This window comes from Enhydra lutris, unplaced genomic scaffold, assembly GCF_002288905.1.
Source record: "Enhydra lutris kenyoni isolate GAN:26980312 unplaced genomic scaffold, ASM228890v2 scaffoldscaffold6, whole genome shotgun sequence".
Lineage (NCBI taxonomy): Eukaryota > Metazoa > Chordata > Mammalia > Carnivora > Mustelidae > Enhydra > Enhydra lutris.
In genome coordinates, this window is record NW_019154090.1 from 18,032,970 (window position 1) to 18,052,805 (window position 19,836).

Sequence of the window (19,836 nt, forward strand, 5' to 3'; positions counted from 1 at the left end):
TTGATCCTGTGTCGGACTGAAGAGGTTGTGGCCACTAATTTCCCGGTTCTGCCTCAGGCTCTGCAGCAGCTGACTCGGGAGGGCAAGCTTGCTGTCCCTTTGACACCGGGGGAACAAACCTCTCTCTCCATCCTCGCGCACCAACAGCTTGGCAGGACTAGAGGTCCTCAGGATCAATGTGTACATTTCCATCTTGATCCCAACTAGATTATGAGCTCCCTGAGGACAGGGATATTGTCTGCCTTTGTATCTACAACTATATCAGGAACACAGTTGGTGCTTAATAAATATATTTTATTTTTAAGGAAGGAAGAAAGAGGAGGAAGGAAAGACCACAAGGCATCTTGGCCAACCTTGAGTGAAATGAGAGAAATGTGCACAAGTGAGGTAGACAGGAGGCAGGGGGCTGCTATCTCTGTATTTTCAAACTGGAGAAATCTCTGGTGTCTCTGGTGTCTGCCAAGAAGTCAAGAAGTAATCCTCAGATAGGAGCTAGGGTCACAGGATGGAAACCACAGGAACACTTGGGCTTCAAAGAAACTAAAAATATCCTCTCTCTGGGGGTACAGTAAGGCTTGGCTACATCATTACAGCTACTCCTGACAGTCAAGTGGTGTTCATCTTAAATGTATCCAACAAACTGCTTTTGGAATCAACCAGGACTCAGATCATTCCTACTTGAGGTAAAATGTGCCTCTACAGTCATAATCCAGCCATTTTTTTTTTAAAGTGGGTGCTAAGGAAACACCCGCAATAGGGGCAGATAGGGAGGGAGGGGGCAGGTGACTATCACCACCTGGGGAGGAGGCCAGTAACAGGATACTGGACCAGGCAGGTGGATAACTCCCCCTCCCTTTCTCCATATATTTTCTTTATAGAAATTTTCAGTACTGGCCCCTTGTATTTACTTATTGTCTTTCTTTCCCCTTAGCATGCCTGTTCCACAAGAGCGAGGCCTTTGTCCTATTGACCGCTGTATCTCCTCTCTTACATCAATGCCTGGCATTTGGTGACTATTCAAAAATTAGCTGCTAACGAACGAATTAAAGAGTATTAAACAATTAGCTGAATCTCTGCCATATGCCGGGCCCTGTCCTTGAGGATGCTGCAAGGATGGTGGGGGAGATAGGCCTGAACATAAATACACCACAGCTCGACACCGGATCTTTCCGAGGTATATCAAGGCGCCGCAGGATCCCTGGGGCTGAAAACTCCTAGGGTGTACAGGGGCCTTGGGAAGAAGCCTGTCGTGTGCCAGGAGTGCCAGGGAGCCAGGCGGAGCGGTAGGAGATGCGGCTGGAGACACAGAATGAAACTCCTTGGCTCTTTGCTTGGCTTCTCCGCATCTTTTTCTGACCTGCGGGACCCTTGCCTCACCTCGCTTCTGTCTGCGGGACCTCGGCCCAAGCAGAATCTCTCTCTGTCGCGGGACCCCAGCCACATCCTTTCGCACCCCGGGAGACGCCAGCCCCGGATCTTCCAGCTCGCTAGCCTGCTACCTGCGAGACCTCCACCTGCTGGCTGAACCCCTCCACGCCCGCGCGCACTCTGGGTCCCCGCCCCCTGCCTGCGGTCTGCGGCGTGCAGGACCCCGCCCCGCCCCCTCGGCCCCGAGGACCCCGGCCCCGCCCCGCCCCCGTGGCCCCGCCGCTCCGTCCCAGGGGGCGGGGCCGCGCGCAGCAGCGTCTCCAAGGCGGGGGGGCGCGAGGCAGGGGGCGGGGCGGCCCCGGCGCCGTCCAATCAGCGCCGCGATCACATCCATGCAAATACGAGCACAATGGAGCGAGCCCATCACTCGCCCCTGCAAGCAAGCTTGAAATGGGCTTCTGCCTGAGCGGCAGCCAGAATGACCAATGACTCTGTGTTTTGGGCTGGCGAAGCCCAATGGCGTTGCAGGGAAGGCGGGCCCGAGCTGGGTTAGGGTGTCCTTGCAGGGTGTCTGAGCTAAACTTCACCAAATAATAGCTGTTTGTATTTTGGCTGCTGCAGGAGCCATTTTAGGTAAGTTCTTCTCTTAACTTTTTATTTTCCTCCCTGGCCTCCTCTGGCCGGCCTTGTCCGCGGGTCCCTGGCCCCGCCCCGCCGGCCGGGCTGGGGTGCCCCTATGAATGGAGCCGGGATGAGGGGCTGCAGCAGCGCCGAGGCCGGGCCGGGGTCCGAGCGGGGCCGGCGGCGGGCGGCCTGGCGGAGGGCAGGCGGCGGCCTGAGGCCTGAGGAGAGGAGCCGGCCTCCGCCGCGCCCCGCTTCTGCTCGCGCTCAGGCCGCGCTCGGGCCGGGCGGCCGTCCTTGGGAGTGCGCCGCTGCGGGCCGCGCGGAGGGGCGGGGGTCCGGGCAGCCCCCGGCCCCTGGCCTGGCGGGCAGGGGCGGGGCGTGCGGAGGCCCCCTCCTGGGGCGGGCCGTAGAGGGACCCCCCCCCGAGCGGGCTGGGTCGTGCGGCGCGCGCAGCGGGGGTGACCGCTATTTTGCCGCCGCCCCCGCGGAGAAGTTGCTCTATTGGCGTCCTGCGTCTGTTTGCAGGGGTGGAGGAGGGTGGGCTGGTGCCAGGCTGCTGCTCCGGGAGGGGGCGGGGGCCCCGGCGCGTCCTCGGAGCGCGCTCCCCCTCCGCCCCCTTCTTACGCACTAGCGCGCACTCGCCCCGAAAATTGGAACCCCGGAGGTGTCCAGCAGCCCCGCAGCCAAGTTTTGTGCATTATTAGATTGCATGCTTGAGTTTAAAAAAAAAAAAAGAATAATCTGTTCCCTTTAGGGTATTTATTTTCTTCGCTGTTGAGAATTAACGGGAGCCTTTTGCTCCCAAATTTCCAGGGACATGCTTGTCAGATGTGCAGAGGGTTGGCAGCTACTTGGTTTTTAAAAAGACGCTATTAGGAAATCCCCTCACTAGTGAGATAATTGAAATTTGAGTTTGTTTGCAGCTTCAGTTTTATTTGATCCAATTAAAAATACATAAGCAGGCACTTACATTTGTGTACATAAAGTATTCCTAGTTCCGGTTATGACTGATGTGACTGTGGTTTCGGTAGTGTGGGATCTAATAAGGCAATATAATTCAATTTTCAACTTGTAGGCCCGTGTTCTCCAAATTAGGGTTTATGGACCATTAGTAATCTGGCCAAGGCTTCTAGTGAATCCTTGGCATCTCCAGGCGTCTCTGGAGCTGTCATATGTGCCTTATTCCCCAACCCTTCAAAACTGCTCATTCTGGTGTAACAGTTCCATGAACAGAGAAGGTAGACATTAAAAAAAAATTTTTTTTAAATAATTTTCAGAGTGTCTGCAGTGTTGCTGGAGATTCAGTTACTGTTTTTCAAATGGCATACTGGAATGCAGTCCTGTTAGGCCCCCAGTTTTGACAGACCTTATGGGGATATGCTTGTGGTACTTAGACTAAGTCCTAATAGGGACCACAGTACTGTGCTCCCAAGGCTAACTGCGAGCTGCCTTCCTTTCTGGAGATCTGTAGTCACTGGCTGTGCACTCTACAGTAGTTTTTGGTAACATAAATTGGTAGATCACATTGGCAACCTCAGGGATATAGTTTTTGTGAACTTTGTGGCTCTTTGGCAGGACAGAGCAAGTTTGAGATCTATGTATGAAAAAATGATTAGGCACGAATCTTCAAGTACCATGGTTTATGCCAGCTAGAACAGGTGGTTTCATATAAGCAATGCATGACTGTAACCAAAGGCCTGGGAAAATGGGGAGTGGTAAATGGTTAATTTTGGGCTTCTTTTCTTCCCAGGGCAGATCTAAATAAATTGTGATGGATTATTTAAACTTTTTCTTCATTCATGGGCTACTTACTACTAAAAGCTAACCTTTATAATTTTTTTTTTCCTTTTTGCTAACTTTGGAGTCTCCTTTATAGCAACCAGAATATGATACTGTTTTTGCTGCAGTCTGGCCGTGGGCAAAATAAATCTAGATCTCTTGTGAAATTATTTGTGTTTCGAAGTGCTATGACAACAGTCTGCCTATTATCTTGTTTTTTTCTTCTTTTTTTTTTTTTTTTTTTTTTTTTTTTTTTTTTACATTTAACTTTTCTGTTGTTACAGTGTGCGGTGACTCAGTGTGATCACTTTTACCATTCTTTTTAATACTCTGTCCTTACCATTATTTTTATAATTTATTGATATGGTTGGAAGTTCTCTAAACTCATCGGTATATTCATTTCAACCACACAAGAAGTTGAAAGACCAGTTTGGAGTGAAATGGGAGAGCCACAAGTAACACTTGCTGTATTTCTGGACGGTCCTTCGGCAGTCAGGTTTTTTTTTTTTTTATATTTATTGATTTACTATTCTTATAACATTTCCAATGCCAAAGATCTCAAGCAGAATCATATCTCTTTAGAAACCAAATCTCATTTGTGATTTTTTTGCCATTACGTTACAGAAAACTTACCAGAAACAGCAGACGTTTGGGCCCGTGTGTCTTAGAGATCTCTTTGATTTATAGAAGTTTCAGGCAAGTTTTTCGGTTTTCTTGGAAGCATGGCTTTACCTCAAGCAGAGATCGTGGTTATGTCTTCCCTTCTTAAACAATGAGGAAAAAGCGTTCCATACTCTCAGGCTTGATTCTCACTGTAGAGACCTATGTTTTTCAGTTTTCACAGATAGACTCTGTATTGGTAATGGCCAAGTGGAGACAAACATGTTCTGAATCCTTGTGAACAGGTTAGAGGATTCAAGGATTCTGCCTGCAAAAATATTTTTGGTATGTGACAGTGACTGTATCTAAATCAACTGAGGAGACTATGTTTTCACTCCCTGCCATCCAGTTTGGCGCCCCACCCCCAGTATAACAAGGTTAGAGATCGTTTATTTCTTTTTTTTAAGATTTTATTTATTTATTTGAGAGAGAGTACAGGGGGAGAGTGAGAGGAAGAAACAAGACTCCCTGTTGAGCAGGAAGCCCAGTGTGGGGCTTGATCCCAGGACCCTGAGATCATGACCTGAGCTGAAGGCAGAGGCTTAACCAACTGAGCCGTGCAGATGCCCCGAAATAGTATTATTTTTAATAAATATTTGGCGGTTCACTTTATACTTCCCTTCTTCATACAGAGCTTTAGTTTAATTCAGGTGAAAAGCTGCAGTGAATTCCATGGGACTGCCTGCATTCTCCTGTAGCAGGTTATTATATTGAAAACTCTTTGATACATAAAATTATAGCTAGGGTTTAGATATCTATTTCCAAGAGAACAGGTTTGGGGTTTTTTTGTTGTTTTTTTTTTTCCTCCCAATAGAATGTGGCATACTTGTGAGACAAGCAAAAAGAACTAGCACTGAATAAATACCTGGTGTGTGTCCAACACTCAGCCAGGCACTGGGGCTGCGGAGATGCACAAACGTCTCCCATTTTCATGGTCACTCCAGGAGGCTGGACCGAAGCTCAGAGAGGTAAGGTGGCGTATTTAAGGCTATTAAAGCTAGTGAATGTTGAAGCCAGAATTTGAACCCAGATCAGCTGGATTTAAATATTCTTTTCATCAACTGCCCTCTCAAGATTTCTTTAAAAGCTGGAGTGTGCTGTCATGTTTAGTGGTATGGGGTTAAGTTCACTGACATAAGTTATGCTACACACTCATCTATTTTTACTTCTTCATTTCAAGAGTTTGTCACTGAAGAGGCAAATTAGGATACAGTAAGGGCACCCTTAACCTCCCCCACCTTGTCTCACTAGTGTAGGAGAGGTCCTTGTAGGGCACTTAAGAGTTCAACCTAGCCTGGTACTAATAGCCATGAAGTGCAGAAGAAGAATGCAGTCACTTTTTCCTTGCCAGAATGTTCTTTTCTTTAGTTCATTTTGTGGAGGCGTTGATACCCTCTTGAGAAATTCTGTTACTTCCATAAAAGTCCTGAAGGTAGTAAAATGGAGTTATTTTAAAATATCCATCCCCGTTCCCATTTCTGAACTAAATTATTTGCATAAAATCCAGAGAAAAATGTTTTCTTTTTGCTTGTAGTACCTGCATTCGTTGGTTTTTATCATTTGTAATAGTGATTCTTTACATCCTCCTACACTTACTCTTTTTGTCATTTGCCATCATTGAGACCTTTAGAATCTATAGTTCCTATTCTGAGGAGTCCTTTTTTTTAAGTTGATGAACTTTTTTTCTTTATCGTCAATAATGGAGGACTTAAAATTTTTTTAGCAAGGGAGAAAACCTGATATTTTAATAGATTTCTGTGGTACTTTTATTCACTGGCTGTTTCAGAAGACTTAACCTACTAAGACAGTATTTGAAAATTTGAGGAAAACCAGGAAGTAGAATTTTAAGATAACTTAAGGACACAAATCAAAGTGTAAGTTGGGTTTGAATTTTCTAAAAAAGTAAAAGGAGATTTCTATTTTTCTACTCCTTTATTAGTTAAAGATTCTTGTAGGAAGTATCACTGATCTAATTTTATGGACCAAATATTTTGTCAGTAAATTTTAAATATATTTTGAAATTTCTTGTACATTATGTGACCAAGGTGTTTTACTTTTGGAATCTCTATACTTTTTTTTTTACAAAAGATTTACTTGAGAGAGAGCATGCATGAAGTGGGGTGGAGGGCTTGGGGCATGAGAGGGAGAGAATCCCAAGCAGACTCCCTGCTGAACAGAGCCCAGTGTAGCTCCATCTCACAACCCTGAAATCTGTACCCACAGCTGAAATCAAGAGTCAGTCGCTCAATCAACTGAGCCACCCAGGCGCCCCTGGAATCTCTATACTTTCTGTTTTTTAAATTTCATTTATATTTATTTTTAAAAAGATTTTATTTATTTATTTTATATAGAGAGAGGGAGCACAAGCAAGGGGAGCGGGGGAGTGGGAGAGGGAAAAGCAAAGCAGGCTTCCTGCTGAGCAGGAAGCCCGACAAGGGCTCAATCCCAGGACCCTAGGATCGTGACCTGAGCGGAAGGCAAACACTTAACCGACTGAGCCACCCAGGCGCCCCTCTATACTTTTTAATTGTAAGATTGTCTTTATATAGAAGGTCAGGCTTCAGGTTAAAAGGAGGTCTAACTGTTGTGGTAACCTTGGCCTTTGGTTCCTACCTATTTAGGTCGAGGCTTTTTATCTTGGGGTTCACGGACCCCTAGGTCTGGTCTGTCTGTGAACTCCACAAAATAGCATAGAAAATTTTGTTTGTGCACTTTGATCAGACATGAGTCCATTCTTTTTGTGATTCTCAAAGGGATCTCTGACTCCCACCCTCCTTCCCTCTACCTTCTCCTCCCCCATCATTTATTCCCATCCACACGTAAAAACAATATTGAAGATCATGGATTTAGGTCGTTTCAGAAATAGTTGTTTTGTTAGGAACAAAATCTTTTCGAGGAGGCTCACTTTGTTGGGCCTTTAGGAGGTTCTGTGGTGTTGGTCTGGTGAAGCCCTTGGGTATCATTCCGGGCAGCATCCGGGCAAAGGGTTATCCCCAGAGTTCTTCCCTACCTTATCTTTATGCTTGGGAAGCTGTTTCATACCCTTGATCGTGTACACTGGTAAAAGAGTAAGGGTTGGAGCAGGAGCCATGAGGGCAAATGCAAAACAGTGTTAGAGGGTCCTGGGCCTCTCTGCCTCAACCATCTGCCTCTGCAGATGGGACTGGAGGGGTGGCCATGGCAAAATCTCCTGACATTTTCTTGCTTTGAATACTTCTTAATCATTCTGTTACTGCTTCATTCAATATGTTAGGAGGAAAAGGGGTTTTTTCCCCCTTACATTGTAAGAGGAACAATTAAAAAATCCCCCCATTTTTATATTCCCCAGACTTTGTATGTGATTCCTTCTGACTTTTCTGTTAAGGTTAATTTCAGGTTGAATTTTTCTTAATGTCTGGTTGAGCTTGCGAGCTTATTTTACAGATAACATGGGTATATGTCGAGTTCTGTTAGACCAGATGTTACCGTAGGAAAAAGAATCAAGTGTTAAAATTCTCAGAGCCTTGTTTTATAATTTGCTTAAGTAAAAGTCAAGCAAATTGGTAAAACAAAATTTTAGAGTGACAAGAAAATTCCAGAAGTAGTCTCTAGGAAGTAGCCAAACTTGAGAAATCCTGGAAATTTTCTCATAGAAGTTCGTTTGTTGAGCCAGACCAGAAGTTGAATAGAAGAAAAATCCATTTTTTTTGGTTTGATATGTCATTGGAGGAAAACACCTTAAGCGTGAGGCAGTTTGGGGAAGGGCATTGACTCCTGTGAAGGGATTCTGTTTGGTTTGTTCCTTCCCTAAGTGCATATGAGCAAAGAAGTGTGCTTGGACTATTTACTTTGGGTTCAAGGAAGCCAACAGTAGTCTAAGAAATTCTTTGAAAGATTATGTCCAGTAAGCCAGTGCAGATCATAGATTTTATTTACTGAAAGAAATTTTTTTTTTAAGATTTTATTTATGTATTTGACAGACAGAGATCACAAGTAGGCAGAGAGGCAGGCAGAGAGAGGAGGAAGCAGGCTCTCCACGGAGCAGGGAGCCTGATGCGGGGCTCTCTCCCAAGACTCTGGGATCATGACCCGAGCGGAAGGCAGAGGCTTTAACCCACTGAGCCACCCAGGCGCCCCTACTGAAAGAAATTTTTATATAATTTAACACAAAGATGTTATCAATGTTCATTTGTATATTTTGGTCTAACAACTCTTATGAAGTTAGTAGTCTAAATTCAGCTGTAGCTTAGCCTGAAGAAGTCAAGGCACCATCCTTTTTGACCATGTGGCAGAGTCAGAGATAATTGTAAAAATGTGAAATTAGCTTCTCTAGATCAAGGCTACTCATAATCTGCAGATCTTTGCAGGTCTGTGGACTATTAACTGTCTGATGAGGTAAGTAGGTAAGTACAGCACTTGAAACATGTAGCTGTTTTTACAGCATTTTTTATAAAATTGATTTGTCTGTTGAGTCTATTAAAAAATGTAAGTTTATAGTATAGTCTTTGTTTTAAAAAAACGTTTCCTCCTGATAATTCATTTTTCTGGTATTTTATAAAAGTATTAGTCCACGATGGATTGAGAAATTACAAAAAGTTGTGTTTTTGTTTTTGTAATCTCTTCACCCACTGTGGGGCTCAAACCTATAACTCCGAAATGAAGAGTTGCACACTTGGGGCCCCTGAGTGACTAGGTTAAGCCTCTGCCTCTGCTCTGTTCATGGTCCTGGAGTCCCCACACTGGGCTCCCTGCTCAGTGGGGAGTCTGCTTCTCCCTCTCCCTCTGCCTCCACCCCCACCCCCATTCATGTTCTCTCTCTTGCTTGCTTACACATTCTCTTTCTCTCAAATAAATAAATAAGATCTGGGAGAAAAAAAAAATAAGAGTTCCATGCTTTGCTGACTGAGCCAGCCAGGCACCCCTCAAAAATAGTTCTTAACCCTAGGCAGCACTACTTAAGGGGATAGGTAACATCACATTATCTTGCATCTTGTTTAGAAATGAACATTTTGAGGCCCCATTCCAGACTGATCTGAAATAAATGACCTGGGGTGGAGACCCAGTAATCTTGTTTAGCAAGCGATACTGATGATTTTTATGCACATTTAAATTTAAGGAACATTGTTCTAGATCAGCGCTATTCAGTAGAAACTTACGCTATGATGAAAAATGTCTTATGTGCAGGACCTACTAGTCACATATGTGGCTTTTGAGCCCTTAAAAGGTGGCTGGTATGACTGAGGAACAGAATTTTAAATTTTATTTAATTTTAGTTCATTTAAATTTAGTCACATAGTGGCACGGGCATTTGACACCATGGGTCTAGATACTTTGGGGTCCCCCTTTCAGGGTCAGGGCAGCAAAAGTGGATTTTTCTTCCTTTCACTTAGAAAATACAGGATAGGACAAGACTGTCCTATAGCTTTAAATCAGACTGAGCAAATCATAGAATAAAAGTTGGCACTTATTTGCCCATTTATATTTACCTCTTTTTATCTAGAAGTTGATTTGATGTTAAGAAAATAGTAGGGTCAGAAAATAAGTTTAGATCTGTGTCACAGAAGGTTTTGCAAACAGCAAGGTAGCTGTTTTAGTGAGGCCTTGTGACCCTTCATGGCTCTGACTAACATGCACGATGTCTTGCAGTATAACTTCTGAAGCTTTTGTATTTTCTGTAAAGATTTAAGCTTTTAAGTGCAATACTGTAGTTTTCCAGTTCTCAGTAGAGGGCACTGATCTTTGGGAGTTCTCATCACTTTGGACTGGTTAATGGAGGTTTTTCCTATGTAAAGTATTGTTGGTTTATCACCTTACTTAGAGGACGGTTTTTGCATTCTATAAAGGTAATCTTCGTTTCCAGTAATATTCACCAAACCTCCCTTGAAAAATTGAGCCATGTCTTCTGTCCCCTTCCAATATATTTTAAAAAATTGATTTGTTAAAAGGATTTCTTTTACTCATTCAGGGTTGTATATGCTTCCCTGTCTGCATCCCCATCTACTTGTACTTCATATTTAAACTCCTAAAACTCAAGGATAGCATTGACTCTAATATATTGATCAGTGTCCATGGCAGGACTGGAGATTATTTTGTGATTGACAGGTAGCAGGAAGTATAGCTATAAAAGTAAATAGCTTTTTAAAATGCTGTCCAGACACAGTGAGTCTTTTCTAATTGTACCATGATTTTATTTTTTTTATTTTTTTTTAAGATTTTATTTATTTATTTGACAGAGAGAGAGATCACAAGTAGGCAGAGAGTCAGACACAGAGAGAGAGAGAGAGAGAGAGAGAGAGAAGCAGGCTCCCTGCTGAGCAAAGAGCCCGATGCGGGGCTCGATCCCAGGACACTGAGATCATGACCTGAGCCGAAGGCAGCGGCTTAATCCACTGAGCCACCCAGTGTACCATAATTTTATTAAATATATTTGCCAGGTTTTAGGTTTTCAGGCAGGAGATTGCATATAGGCAGTGACTCTTGAAGCAGGAGAGACAGTAGGCCTGTCCCATGTTGTTTACACCCTCGTAGTAGGTTCCTTAAAGATCATGGATAGGGCTGCAGGAATAGCAAAATTTTTATTATAGCAGTGTCTGTCAGCTTTGTTTATGGCATGAATTAAGGTATTGTCTTCCATTGGTGTTCATGAAAAACCAGCACTATTTTAAGTGAATAAGTCAAAGAGAGAAAGATAATTATCATATGTTTTCACTTATTTGTGGAACATAAGGAATGGCATGGAGGACGTTAGGAGAAGGAAGGGAGAAATGAAGGGAAATCAGAGGGGGGAGGTGAGCCATGAGACACTATGGACTCCGGAAATCAAACTGAGGGTTTTAGAGGGCAGGGGATGGGGGGGGCAGGTGAGCCCGGTGATGGTCATTAAGGAGGGCACGCACTGCATGGAGCACTGGGTGTTACACGCAAACAATGAATCATGGAACACTACATCAAAAACTAATGATGTACTGTATGGTGACTAACATAACATAATTAAAAAAAAAAAAAGCCAGCACCATTTTCCATTTTGCTGTAGGGACCGTCTTAGTTCCCAGAGTGAGTGAAGATGTCCTGGCAGGTTGTCCTGGCAGGAGTTTCTGTTTAGCTGAAAAGGACACCGGTATGGCTGGTCTGGGGGCCCAACATTTTGTAACACGCTGCTCTGGGCTCTTTTCTTTGACTTTGTCCAAAGAGTTTCAAGTTCTTGAGCTCTAGACATACATTTGGATTACTGCTTTGGAGTCTTCTTACTTATTTATTTATTTTTTTAGAGAGATTGTGCACACGCATGGGGTGGGGAGGGTGTGGGGAAGACAAGCAGAGAGAAGACCTCAAGCAGGCTCCACCCCCAGTGCAAAGCCAGACATGGGGCTCAGTCTCAGGACCCTGAGATCATGACTTGAGTCAAAAGCAAGAGTTGGACGTTTAACCGACTGAGCCACCAAGGCGCCCTGCTTTGGAGTCTTAAGGAGTTGAAAAACCTAGTGTGTTGGCACTGAAATCTGATAGTTGACAGATACCAAATTTAAAATGTTTGTCGGTTCTTTGCTTCAAGTTTGTTCCCATCACTGTCACTAGGTCCCAGAGCTGGGACTGGAATATTGTTTGAAATGTTACTAAAAGTCTATTTCATAAGCCATGGCCAAATAGCAGTCTTCTTACTTACGCAGAGTAGTCCTACTCTGTCCAGCCTTCTCCACTCTGATGGGGCATTCCATGCTGGCAGGGCTCTCCCTGGGTACTGACTTGCCCTGTGTTCTGTTGAACTCAGCCTTCTTGCTGCTGTTATAGCTGTGGTTGTGGCCGTTACTTCTAGTTGAAGCTTGAAGCATTGTCAGGGCTTACATAATTCAGCATCTCAGCTAGATTCTTCCAAACCAGAGCATCTTTCTGGCTTCTCAGAATTGAGGAAGAGTATTGTTGGAAGGCACTTTGGAGGCCCTCTAGTCCAATTTCGTCATCTTATGGATGATAGATTGGATATCTAGTCATGTAAATATTTTGTGAAACCATAGAGCTAGTCTATGGCCAAATGTGGCTTAGAATTCAATTCTCATTTTACTAAGCAGGTCTCTCCCTGATCAATGGTTAAGGTCCGAAAAACCCCCACAGGTGAATTTCCTTAAGAATTTACAGGAATAATATGGGAAAGTTGTGTTCTGAGATTAGAAGTGAATTTGTGAAAGGCTGAATAATGTTTTTTAATGTTCTCAGAATAAAGATATCAATGAAATTTTACATGTCTTAAATGAATAAGGGTGAGTAGTACTATTTTGGTAACTCTTGTTTACTATGTCTTGTTTACTAGAAACATTTTGGCATGGGCCTCCCTTCTATATCTTGGTAAAAGGCTTGTGGTACTATTCTGGTAACTCCTGCTTACTATTTTTTGCTTACTAGAAACTTTTTGGCATCTCTCTCTATGATATCATTGTGAAATCCTTTGTAAATTTACCTTTGGGTTATTGCAAATAACGTGGACTTTTTTCCCCCACATCTGCATACTCGTTTAGCTTTTCAGTAACTTGGGGTTGGTAGAACAGGTTTCTTCCCAGACCCCCCAGTTACTGGGATCATAGTAGCAGCTGTCAGTCATTGAGCGCTGACTACGTGACAGGTATGGTGCAAGGCTTTCATGGTGTGGTGGTTGTTAGAGCTGCTCACTGATAATCTTTTTTTTTTTTCTTCTTCTTCTGGGTACATGATAGGGCAGCACTTCTCCATGCTTGAAGTTGAGCATGGCTGTGTGACTCGCTTTGGATATTGAAATTTGAGTGCAAGTGATGTGAGACACTTCTAGGCAAATATCCCTTTTTTTTCTGAAAGGACTCTGAAGTGGTTACATAATGTAAGCAGGAAGCCTATGCTTTAAACCACTGAGTTTTTTAAATGGAGTTTTAACTGTGGCATAAACCAACCCATCCTGATGAATATAAGTGTACCTGGATTCTCATCATTGATCCTCAAGGCTAAATGCTGATATTAGCCCATTTTGCAGTTGAGGAAATGGAGGCAAAAGAATTCTATTTACTTGTCTAGCAGAACTGGTAGCCCCAGCACTTTGAGCCCCACTTTTTTTTTTCTTTCTTTCTTCCCTTCTCCCCCCACGCCCAGCACCCAAAGATTTACTTATCTATTTGAGAGAGGGAGGGAGAACATGTGAGCGGGGCAGGAGTCAGGGGGAGAGGGAGAGAATCCTCAAGCAGACTCCCCTGTAAGCATGGAGCTGGACGTGGGGCTCCATCCCAGGACCCTGACTGAGATCATAACCTGACCTGATATCAAGAGTCAGATGCTTAACTCCCTGAGCCACCCCGGTGCCCCGAGCTCTGCATTCTTAAGCACTTCGTAAGTTTGCTGCCATTCTGTATGCTGTACCAACTCCGTACCCGTAATTTTATGCCAGAGCTTCTATTTACTTCTCTATTCAGCCCTTTCTCCCGAGGCTCCTGAAGTTCTAGGTCCGAGGGTCTCTTCCCAGCATTTATCTTTCCCAGTGTTGTACTGCAGAAACCTCCATTCCTTTTCTGTCCTCTGTTACCTGCTTTACTGCCTTCTGGAATTCTGTCTTTCCTATGGCGGGGATCATTCCTTGCCTTAGATATCCTTGCATCTCTAACGTTTTTACAGTACATTCTCCGCAGGCCACATTCGGCTGCATGAGTACGAGGCTGCCCAGCAATCACAAGGCTTTGCTGCACAGTAGTTAAGGGCATGGCTTTGCAGCCAGACCACCAGTTTGAATCCTGGAGCTGCCTCTTACTGGCTGTGCGAACCTCCCTATTCCTCAGTTTCCTCATATGTGCAGTGGAGGTTATAATAATACCTATCTCATATAGTCCTTTTGACGATTAAGTGAGTTAATTTATGTAAGGCCTTGGAATGATGCCTGGCACATTGTAAGCATGGTCTGTGTTGGAGATGATGATTTGAAAGAATCAGGCATCACAGGGCCAAGATGAGTGGAGAGAAATCATTACTGATCTTAGTCTTTCTGATATTAATATTTTAAAGGCTTAATACCACACTTAATTTAATTTTTCCTTTTATTTAACAGGATTGCTGAGCAACTCTGTACAGGCTCCTCTTCTCTGGGGGGAAAATGACCTAGAACTTGCCCTCAAAGAATTTATAGGGGAGGTAAGATATACGTAAATACCTGTATACAGATAATTGTACTATTGCCAGGTAGTCCCTAAAAAGTGTTCTTTGGGAGTTCAGACAAGGGGGGAGGAAGGATATCAGAGAAGGCTTTGAGGCAGGGCATTTATTCGGTTTGGAAGGGTAGACAGGATTCAGATGTGGAGACTGGGTGTGGCAGGGAGGAAGCCTCCAGGTGGAAGGAAACATTAGATCAGAGGCCTATAATAAACATGTTCGTTCATCCACTGGGCAAATATGTAGTGAACATTTACTGTGTGCTCGGTGTTGATGTAAGCCTGGGAGGATGCCGCAGTAAACAAAAGTTCCCACTCTTACGGTGCAGTGTTACAGTATTTGAACATACGGAGCCATAATGTATCAGGCAGTGAGAAGGACTAAGGAGAGTATAGTGACATACAGATTTATATAACTAAGAACAATACGATGATTCATTTCTAGCGTTCTTCTTAGGGTATCTTTTGAAGAAACCCAAAGCCAAGCTAAGTGGCTTTTTCACGTGCACCGAGCTGTATCTTTGCTATTTTCTGTGCTCATAGTTCTCTGTTCTTTTTTCTTGGCCTGTCAAGATATTTTCCTTCCTTTGAGACTTGAGTTCAAGTCCCACTGTCTTCATGAGGCTCTCCCCATCTGTATCTGCTGGAAGCACCCTCTTTCCTTTCTGCACTTGTCAAGTCAGTTTTGGCCTATATGACTCATTTGGCATTTCCTTTTTTTTTTTTTTTTTTAAAGGTTTTATTTATTTATTTGGCAGAGAACACAAGCAAAGGGAGTGGGAGAAGGAGAAGTAAGGCTCCCTGAGCAGGGAGCCCACTGCTATGCTCAATCCCAGGACCCTGGGTTCATGATCTGAGCCAAAAGCAGGTACTTAACTGACTGAGCCCCCCCAAGCGCCCTTGGCATTTCCTATTGAACTGCCTTTGTCTTTTCTCATATTGTTCATCATTATTCCATAAAGTATGTGATGCCCATTTATTTAGTAAACAATTTATCGGGCTTTCAGTTTGTTTCAGCCGTGGCCGGGCACTGGGAACTTGAAGATAAATGCACATGGTCTGTGCCCTTGAGGAATGCACAGTCTGTTAGAAGGAGAGAAATGTAAGCTGCTACTACAGACATCAGGATAAATGTCAAATTAGAGCTGTGTCCAGAGTTTGGTTGGAATGCAAGAAGAAGGAGCGACCATCTACTCAGGGGAGTTAAGAGTTTTAAAAGGAAGAAACGTCCACATTGGTTCCTGAAAGTTGATTTGGAATTTAATAGCCAGAGATGGGGATTGGTGTCTGTGAGTTCGGAGAACCTTTTGTGTGGGACTCGCCGCGCGTGGGGACGGCGGGCAGGTGGTAAGTTCACTGGAGCTGGAGTGTAGTGTAGGGATGTAGATTTGTGGTGGCGATAGGCCTGCAGGAGTGGACTGCAGATGTTGAAAGGCTTTGAAAAGGATGTAAGGAGTTGAGCTCTGTGTGGGCCCTGAGGAGTCATCTGACCAGAGTGTAGTCTGTGCGCTGTACTTGGGAGGCAGAGGTTGGCTTAGCTCAGGGGTGCTCAAATCTTCCTGCACGTGAGAATTGCTGGAGAGCTTCAGAAAATACGAACACCCAGGCCACACCCAGTAAAATCCTTGTCTGGACGAGGGACACCGGTACTGGGTTACTGATAACTTCCCAGGTGACTCCAGTGTGCCACCCAAGACTGAGAACCTGTGGTTTGAGAGGCCTGATGACGATAAATGCGGAGGCTGTTGCTGTGGCCCGCCAGGAGAGAAGTCTTTGAGTTGAGGAATTGGGAACAGGACAAGGGAAGACTGAACCAGCCATTGTTATTTTTCTTCATTTTTCTTCCTCTGTGTTTTCAACAAAATTGCGGCCCTTCTCCCCCGGGGTACAAGGTCCGGTGTTTGGGCTTTGAATTCCTCAGAGATTTGTACATAGTAGGTTCTCAATAAATATTCGCCTTGATTAAAGTTCGTTTTCTTTTGTTCAGGTACTCAGAGTTGAGTACTTAAGGCATTTTTATTTCATTTGCTTCTTTCCTTTTTTGTTATTAAACAGAAATTCCTTTAGGGACGCTGGTGGATGGAAATGAGACTTTTGAGTCACTTTTACTTCCTCATAATTCCAATTAAAGATTTAGGAAGTTAAAATTCAGTAATTCAACAATAAGTCTGCATATGGATTTGGTTTATCTGTTCGATCTTTCCTTAGTAGTGCAAATAAGTAAGTTTGCCTTTAACTCTTGACATTTATGTAAAACCCATCAGTGGTGATACACTGTTTACTTAAAGAATCCCCAGAAAGTATCTAGATTCTTGAAGTATTTTTTTGTAAAGTTTTAGTTATTTAAGTAATCTCTACATCCAGTGTGGGGCTTGAACTCACGACCCCGAGATCAAGAGTTGCACGCTCCACCGACTGAGCCAGCCAGGTGCCCCGAGATTCTTGAAGTAGTGTTAAGGTTTAGCTTCCGCAACAGCATGTGGGAAGTGAGCCTTAACACTGGATTCTGTTAATTTGTGTAATTCAGGAATTTATCCATGTGGTTTATAGAATCTGACTTGCCTTGTGCACTTGAAATAATTTTTCTTTGCCAAATATATTTGTTTCTGAATGGGGATAGTATTCAGAAAATGCCGTGAATCATTTTTATGTCCACTCTTCATTCTCTGTTCTAAGAGAGGGGAATTGGAACATATAGAAATTAAAAACTTTTTTATACTTGACGCCGTTCACACCTCCCCTCTGCCATTTGGTATCTTGAAAAACATCAAACCCACAGAAAGTTATTACGGGGAATGGTACTATTAACACCCATCTCCCCTTTACCCAGATTCGCCAGTTACTGTTTTGCCAAATTTTCGCTTACTTGCTTGTTTGGGCACGTACTCCCTCTTTTTAGCCATATCCTTTGAGAGTTACTTGCAGACAGACGTTATGACACTTTACCCTAAATACTTTTCGCATCTTTATCCTGAGAGGGTACGCGTAATTACAATATAATTGTGTCATTCAGGCCACTTGACATAAAAGCAGTACTTAGTCCGTATCTAAATCTTACCGGTCACGTAGTCTCCAGCCTATTTATTTTTCCTGCTCTCAAATCCAGTGAAGTGAATACATTGTATTAAGTTGTCATGTGTCCTTAACATCCCAGTATCGATTAGTGTGACCCAGTAGTCTCGGGATTTCAGAAATGGAAATGAAAACCTCTGCACAGGCGGCCCAGCTTCCCATCCTTCTTCCCAGCTCGCCTCCATGCTCTCCCTGGCTGGCTCAGAGTGGGCCCGCCGAGACTCATGGCAGAGTTCTGAAGTGGAACCTTGCACCCGGGCCAGACCTGCCCGTGCACATCTTCCTGAGGCTGGGAGAGGCTTTATCCTGAACAGGGTTATTTTTTATCTTAGAATTAAAGCCATTCCGGTTGCCCAGGAGCTTCACTAAGAAAAAAGAAAATGTGGATGCCTGGGGGGCTCAGTTGGTTAAGCGACTGCCATTGGCTCAGGTCATGATTCCAGAGTCTCAGGATCGAGTCCCGCATCAGGCTCCCTGCTCAGCAGGGCGTCTGCTTCTCCCTCTGACCCTCCCCCTCTCATGCTCTCTTTCGTTCTCTCTCAAATAAATACATAAAATCTTTAAAAGAAAGAGAACTGTGATTATATTAACGAGACTTTGAGAAAAGATTTTCATAGTTGACTCTAAATCAGCTGAAACCGGGTTGCCTGGGTGGCTCAGTGGGTTGGGCCTCTGCCTTCGGCTCAGGTCTTGATCTCAGGGTCCTGGGATCGAGCCCCACATCAGGCCCTCTGCTCAGCGGGGAGCCCGCTTCCCACCTCTCTCTCTCTCTCTGCCTGCCTCTTTGCCTACTTACGATCTCTGACTGTCAAATAAATAAAATCTTTTTTAAAAAAAGACTATTAAAAAAATAAAAATAAAAATAAATCAGCTGAAACCTTGGAAGTTAGTTGTCTTTTGCTATTTCTTTAGGACCACTGATTATCATGGCCTTGTCTCTATTTAGTTCATGGCCTTGCCTTTCTTTCCCCTTGGAGTGATATTGCCCCACTGAAAATGCATAGTTTAACCTGGACTGGAAGCAGTCTAATGCCTAGAAACAAAGTAGGCTGAAGAGTCCTCCTGCCATCTTTATTGTCCCCAGAGAATTTACCTTGGGCTCGCATCTGACTGTTGAAACTGCAGTTTCGTAATCCTGTTGTGACCACAACTCACATAATAACTACACAATATATTGTGCCCAGTATACACATATATGTAATTCACAGGTTTTGATACTCAGTATTTATTCTTACTACTTGTGATGCACTGTATCCACTGTATTCTTTTAAAGATAGTTTTATTAAGATAATTTACATACCATAAAGTCACCTGTTTTTGTTCTGTAAAAATTTTTAAAAGATTTTGTTTACTTATGTTAGGGAGAGGGAGAGCAAGTGAGCAGTGGGGGAAAGGGGGAGGAGCAGAGGGAGAGGGACAAGCAGATTCATGTTGAGTGCAGGGTTCAATCTTAATGACCCTGAGATCATGACCTGAGTCAAAATCAAGTCATACTTGGGGCCCCTGGGTGTGTCAGTAGGCTAAGCCTCTGCCTTCGGCTCAGGTCATGATTTCAGGGTCCTGGGATCAAGCCTCACATCGGACTCTCTGCTCAGTGGGAAGCCTGCTCCCCGCCGCTGGCCTTCCTCTCTGCTTACTTGTTATCTCTCTCTCTCTCTGTCAAATAATAAATAAAATCTTAAAAAAAAAAAAAGGAAGTGCTGCTTATGACCCACTGACTTTCAAAAACATGACAGCCAGCAGGAAGAGCAATGCCAAGGTGTAGCTAGCTGGTCTAAAGACCGCTGTACGTCCGTCCACCAGAAAGGCAAGAAGAAAGAGATGGGCAGAGTCCTGAAATGCTGTGCTCACTGGAGTCGTTGGACTTTCAGTAAATGACCTTGAACTTGACCAGGCTGGCAGTTTTACTCCTTGGTATGGAAGAAGGCGGGGGAGTTCATGGCAAGGAACCGCTGCCAGATGAGATTTTTAAGCCCACAGGTAAAACAGCTCTGGTGGCAACCATGGCTTGCTTCTCAGGAAGGTGAAATTGGCAACTTCATTCTTTGATTTGTGGTGCCAGTAGCCCCTGCCCCCCCTTAAAAGAAAGAGAGGAAGGAAGGAAGAGAGGTCAGTTTGGAGGGGGGTTAGTAGGGAGGAAGGTTGATTTAACATTAGATAATAGAGCCTGAAATTCTTGAAATCCTCATTATTTAGTGGG

General features: G+C 44.0%; 1 protein-coding gene across 1 annotated transcript in view; it reads left to right on the forward strand.

Annotated features, from left to right (window-relative positions):
- Window positions 1-1,930: 1,930 nt before the first annotated feature.
- Window positions 1,931-19,836, forward strand: part of LOC111141361 (chromodomain helicase DNA binding protein 6) — a 195,797-nt gene continuing 177,891 nt past the window's right edge. The window contains exon 1 of the mRNA XM_022493841.1: window positions 1,931-2,001. The gene's annotated coding sequence lies outside the window, so the exon portion shown is untranslated. The remainder of the gene's footprint in view (window positions 2,002-19,836) is intronic.